Below are 6,000 nucleotides of genomic sequence, written 5' to 3' on the forward strand. Positions count from 1 at the left end.
GGCAAATTAGATACCCGTCTCCCATGGACTCCATTTTATACAAATATTCCAAAATGTTAAAAATGATTTCCTTTTTCTCTGTAATAATAAAACAGTACCTTGTACTTGATCCAAACTAAGTTATAATGAATCCTTATTGGAAGCAAACCCACCCTTTTGGGTTTATTTCATGTTTACATGATTTTCTAGTAGGCTTAAGGTATGAAGATCCAAATTACAGAAAACCCCAGGTCCCGAGCATTCTTACTCATAGGGGCAGATCAAGGTCAAGGTGAATTTTCAAATTAAAAAAAAAAAAATCTAATTTCAAGGTATTTTTGTGTACCTCGACTAGGGAATAGTCCAAATTCGATTTGAATTTGGAAAAAATTGGAAAATTCGAATATCGACATTTATCATGTATTGTCTCTTTAAAAATTAGACTTCGACCATTCGCCATCTAAAACTTGCCAAATTGCTGTTTTAGCCTATGGGGGACCTCTTTTTTTTTTTACTTTTTTTTCTTTATTGTTATTTCTTTTCACAAAATACAAATAAAACAGAAAAAAGTCCACTAAAAAGTCCACTAAAAAGTCCACTATGGGGGACCTCTTAGAACCTATCTGGATTCAATTGGTGGACTTTGAAAAATCAAACTTTATTTTAGGGAAAAACTTTGATTCAAATTCAATCGAATGCTCTATTACTTTGATTCGTACTAATCGAATTTGGCCGAATACGGACCTATTACATCGAAAACGGACCTATTTGGCCAAAAAAAAAAAATTTTGACTCAATTTCAGTTGGTTTTTTTGAATTTGAATTTCGAAGTTTTTCAAATTCGAAATTCGACCCTTGATAAATATGCACCATAATGTCTTAGCCAATTTGTTTTTCATGACTGATTCCCATATGCCTGAATAACCACTCAAGATCAATTCCATGCAGTAGTGGGCCTAGTCAAACCGGGCCAGCCAACTTGTTCCCTTTTACACACGCACCAATTTGCGCACGCACATGTAAACATCACTGGGGGAGTGAGCAGAATTTTGGAGAGTCAGCATCAGCAAGAAAACCTGGAATAGGGGTAGGCAGAAGGCTTTTCAAGAGGTACCTACCCAGCGCCCCATAGTCATTGCGCCCTAGGCAGGTGTCTCTTCTGCCTACCACTAGTTCCGGCCCTGATTCCATGCAATTCACATTTATAGCATGAAGTGCACTCGCTGCAAAAGAGGCTTTAAAAGCAAGTCCAGTCATCTTTTCTATTGCTGATCTTGTCTTTACTATAATGGATTAGTGTTAGGTCTGACCATGTCTGACACTTTAAGGGTAAGGCCAGACAAGGAGATTCGGGGAGATTTTGTCGCCTGGCGACTTATCGCCACGTCTTTTGTGCGACTATCTCCCCGAACTGCCTCAGCGTTTTTTCCCCATAGGCTACAGCGCAAAATCGCCTGCGCTAATGCACATGCGGCGATGCGTTTTCAATAGTCGCCCAAAGTTGACGCAATTTTGGGCGACTATTGAAAACGCATCGCCGCGTGTGCATTAGCGCAGGCGATTTTGCGCAGGCTATGGGGAAAAAACGCTGAGGCAGTTCGGGGAGATAGTCGCGCAAAAGACGTGGCAATAAGTCGCCAGGCGACAAAATCTCCCCGAATCTCCTCGTCTGGCCTTACCCTAAAAAATAAGGCCCGCCCTTGGTGATCCTAGGACATACAAACCAAACAAACCATGCAGCTTAGGTGACATGAGCCAAATAACAGGCAGAATTCTGTATTTGGTTTCCACACTTCTTCCTGTTACAGTTAGAGCTGTAGTATTTCTGGTCAGGTGATCTCTGAGGCAGCAATATTTACTTGAAGGGATACTGTCATGGGTATTTTTCAAAATGAATCAGTTAATAGTGCTGCTCCAGCAGAATTCTGCACTGAAATCCATTTCTCAAAAGAGCAAAAAAGATTTTTATATTCAATTTTGAAATCTGACATGGGGCTAGACATATTGTCAATTTCCCAGCTGCCCCAAGTCATGTGACTTGTCCTCTGATAAACTTCAATCACTCTTTACTGCTGTACTGCAAGTTGGAGTGATATCACCCCCCTCCCTTTTCCCCCCAGCAGCCAAACAAAAGAACAATGGGAAGGTAACAAGATAACAGCTCCCTAACACAAGATAACAGCTGCCTGGTAGATCTAAGAACAACACTCAATAGTAAAAACCCATGTGCCACTGAGACACATTCAGTTACATTGAGAAGGAAAAACAGCAGCCTGCCAGAAAGCATTTCTATCCAAAAGTGCAGGCACAAGTCACATGACCAGGGGCAGCTGGGAAATTGACAAAATGTCTAGCCCCATGTCAGATTTCAAAATTGAATATAAAAAAATCTGTTTGCTCTTTTGAGAAATGGATTTCAGTGCAGAATTCTGCTGGAGCAGCGCTATTAACTGATTCATTTTTTAAAAATGTTTTTTCCCATGACAGTATCCCTTTAAATATATATAACAGTTTGGTAAGATTCTTTAATATGCCACTTAATTCAACATAAGCTATATTGCATACGTGTGAATTCTAGCCCCATGTCAGATTTCAAAATTGAATATAAAAAAATCTGTTTGCTCTTTTGAGAAATGGATTTCAGTGCAGAATTCTGCTGGAGCAGCGCTATTAACTGATTCATTTTTTAAAAATGTTTTTTCCCATGACAGTATCCCTTTAAATATATATAACAGTTTGGTAAGATTCTTTAATATGCCACTTAATTCAACATAAGCTATATTGCATACGTGTGAATTCTGAGGCCATAGTTTTCCTTTAAATCATTTTGTTTTTTAATTCACAATCTTTTTGTTTTTTAATTCACAATTACAGCAAGCAGACAGGCCCCATTTTGTGGATACTATTATTGAGGCAAGCTTTGTATCATCCCAAAATCTTTTATGCCAGAATGCTCATGCTCACGTACTACTACACAATTAGATGGTTAGGAGGGAGCGGGAATGTGGGAAGTGCAGTGATACAGGTGTGCCATCCGTTATCCGGAAACACATTATCCAGAAAGCTCCCCTATACTCCATTTTAATAAAACAATTAAAAATTTTAAAATGATTTCCTTTTTCTCTGTAATAATACAGAAGTACCTTATGCTTAATTCAAACTAAAATGGAATTAATCGGTATTGGAGGCAAAACCACCCTATTGGGCTTATTTAATGTTTAATTGATTTTTTTTGAAGACATATGGCTTGGCTATCCAAATTATGGAAAGGCCCCTTATCCAGAAAACCCCAGGTTCCAATCATTCTGGATAACAATTTCTATACCTGTATTCAGGTGCTGAATGGAAAGTGAAAGTAATTGACTGTCCCACCTCTATGCCTAAGGCTTACAGGAGGGACAGGCAATACATAATTGAAAGTTGAGACATTTAAACAAGTTATGGATGTTTTAATAAATAAAAATAATTTGGGTTTCATGTTTAATCTGAAAAGGACTTTTGCTATAAAGCTTGTCTGGATGACAGGTCCCCTTTAATAGTAGGACAACAACGGGGACCTTAGCACTTAATCCTTTGACAAAATAACAGCATATAACTCTGAAGACCCTTTTTCTCAGGGAGATCACTGCCCTTGAGTAACGTGTCACTATAACCGTTAGTACTACAAAGACTAAAAATCTTTCTGAACTGCATTAGATACTAAAAAGCAGTTAGCCATCCTGAGCTGTGGGTGGCAAGGTCCTTGGCAAGGTATGCTCTGGTAAGCCAGACTGCTGAATTTTCTTAGCAGTGCTGAACTGGTGGCTGGGAGGTTTTGAAATGTAACAGCTCATCCCCTCCTCACCAGAACTGCCAATATCCAATGAATTCTAAGAACATGACATTATCCGTTTTTGGGGGTTAAAATCCAAAAAGTTCTAACTATTTTCTGAAAATTAGTCCGACCAAGACCGCACAGACTTCTCCCCCTTATTTATCAATACATTTTTCCAAAATTGCTTATATCGTGAAAAAATCTGAATTGTTGAAGTCCTAAACCTGTGACTTTTCTGGATTTGACACCCAAATTGATTTATTGAACGAAACCAATCGCAGATCAGGATATAAACGATACATCTGCCATTGACTTCTACATGAACTCAGGAGGTCTGAGTTTTTATTCCGTTTATTCCATTACTCCATTGGGGTTTCATAAATCATGAAAAAATTTAGTTTTTCCCCTTTAATCGTTTTTATCGGATTTTAATAAATAACCCCTTTGGGTCCCATTATGTATTTCATTGGACATTAAAGGGGATTCAAAAATAAAATCCCATATTTACTTTCTTTAATGAAAAAGAAACCTATCCCGAATAAACCTGATTGTATGCAGCCAAATTCCTCAGGAACATAAGGATTTATGGGGCAAATTCACTAAGCGCCGAACGCTAACGTTATTCACTAACGAACGCTGGCGTAGTTTCGCTAGTGTTACTTCGCACCCTTACGCCTGGCGAATTTTCGCTAGCGATGTAACTACGCAAATTCACTAACTTGCGCAGTGTAATGAACGCTACCTTTTACGCTAGACTTCCTTCGCCACCTCAGACCTGGCGAAGCGCAATAGAGTAGATAGGGATTGTTTCAAAAAAAGTCAACATTTTTTCTAAGTCCCAAAAAACGCTGGCGTGTTTTCTACATTATGGGTGATAGGCTGAAAAAGATCGAAAAAATTTTTGGGGCTCCCCTCCTTCCCCCCTACATTTCCTGACTCATGGCAACTTACCTAGACAGTGGGCACATGTGTAGGGCAAAATAAAAATTTTATTTGCTGATTTGAAGGTTTTCTAGGCATTTGTAGTGCTGATACGTATTCCTCCATTGAAATTTGAATTTGGTGCCGTATGCAAATTAGCCTTCGCTAGCGTAACTTCGCTTTACATAGCGAATCAACGGTAGCGCAACTTCGCAACCTTACGCTACCCCTGAGCGCAACTTCGGATTTTAGTGAATTTTGCGGAGCGCTGGCGATACTACGCTTGGCGAAGTGTGGCGAAGTGCAGCGAAGCGCAGCGAAGTTGCGCCTGGCGAAACTACGAATGTTAGTGAATTTGCCCCTATGTGCCCATAATGCCTTATGTAAGAGTTAAATATATAAATATATATATATATATATATATAAATAAATAAATATATATATATATATATATATATATATATATATATATATATATATATATATATATATATATATATAGTATAGAAATGGGGAATTGAAACCAGAAAATGTGAGCTAGCACAGCAGATTCCAAGGTTTGCACCTGGATCATTACTGATTAAATTTGTTATGTTATAGGGTTGTGGCAGTATTTAGCATGGTCACTGGGGACCAATCTTCAGAACAAATTGGCATTGTAGAACAACTGGAGTGCTCTGACATATATGTGTTGTGAAAGATGCAGCCAGCTGATCTTTGTAAGATAACAAAACAAATCATCTCCATGACACATTAACTCCCACACCAACAGTATTGTATAAATATACAATACATTTGACTTTAAACATATAATGATAAGTGTTGGTGTATACTACCTACTACTATCTGAAACCAACTACAACATTGTGGATATGGCTTAAAGGAGAATTCAACCCTTTAGCAAAAAAACCCTACCTCGTGTAGACCCCCCTCCCTCCTCCCACCAGCCTAACTGACCCTAACTTTTACTTACCCCTCAGCGCAGATTCAGGCATCGGAGTTCCGTGCAGCCATCTTCTGGGTCTTCGGTCAGCTGAAACGGAGACCGGCGAATTGGTGCATGCGCAGTTGGAGCAATTTACCGGCTTGCGACAACTGCGCATGTGCCGAAATGGACGGAAATTGCCAAATCGCCGAAAGAAGACACGAAGACCCAAAAGAAGGCTGTGGTGAACTTCGATGCCTGAATCTGCGCCGTGAGGTAAGTAAAAAGCTAGGGGCATTTACCTGGGGGGGGCAGTTAGGCTGGGAGCAGGAGGGAGGGGGGTCTACATGGGGTAGGGGTA

Source organism: Xenopus laevis, chromosome 6S, assembly GCF_017654675.1.
Source record: "Xenopus laevis strain J_2021 chromosome 6S, Xenopus_laevis_v10.1, whole genome shotgun sequence".
Classification (NCBI taxonomy): domain Eukaryota; kingdom Metazoa; phylum Chordata; class Amphibia; order Anura; family Pipidae; genus Xenopus; species Xenopus laevis.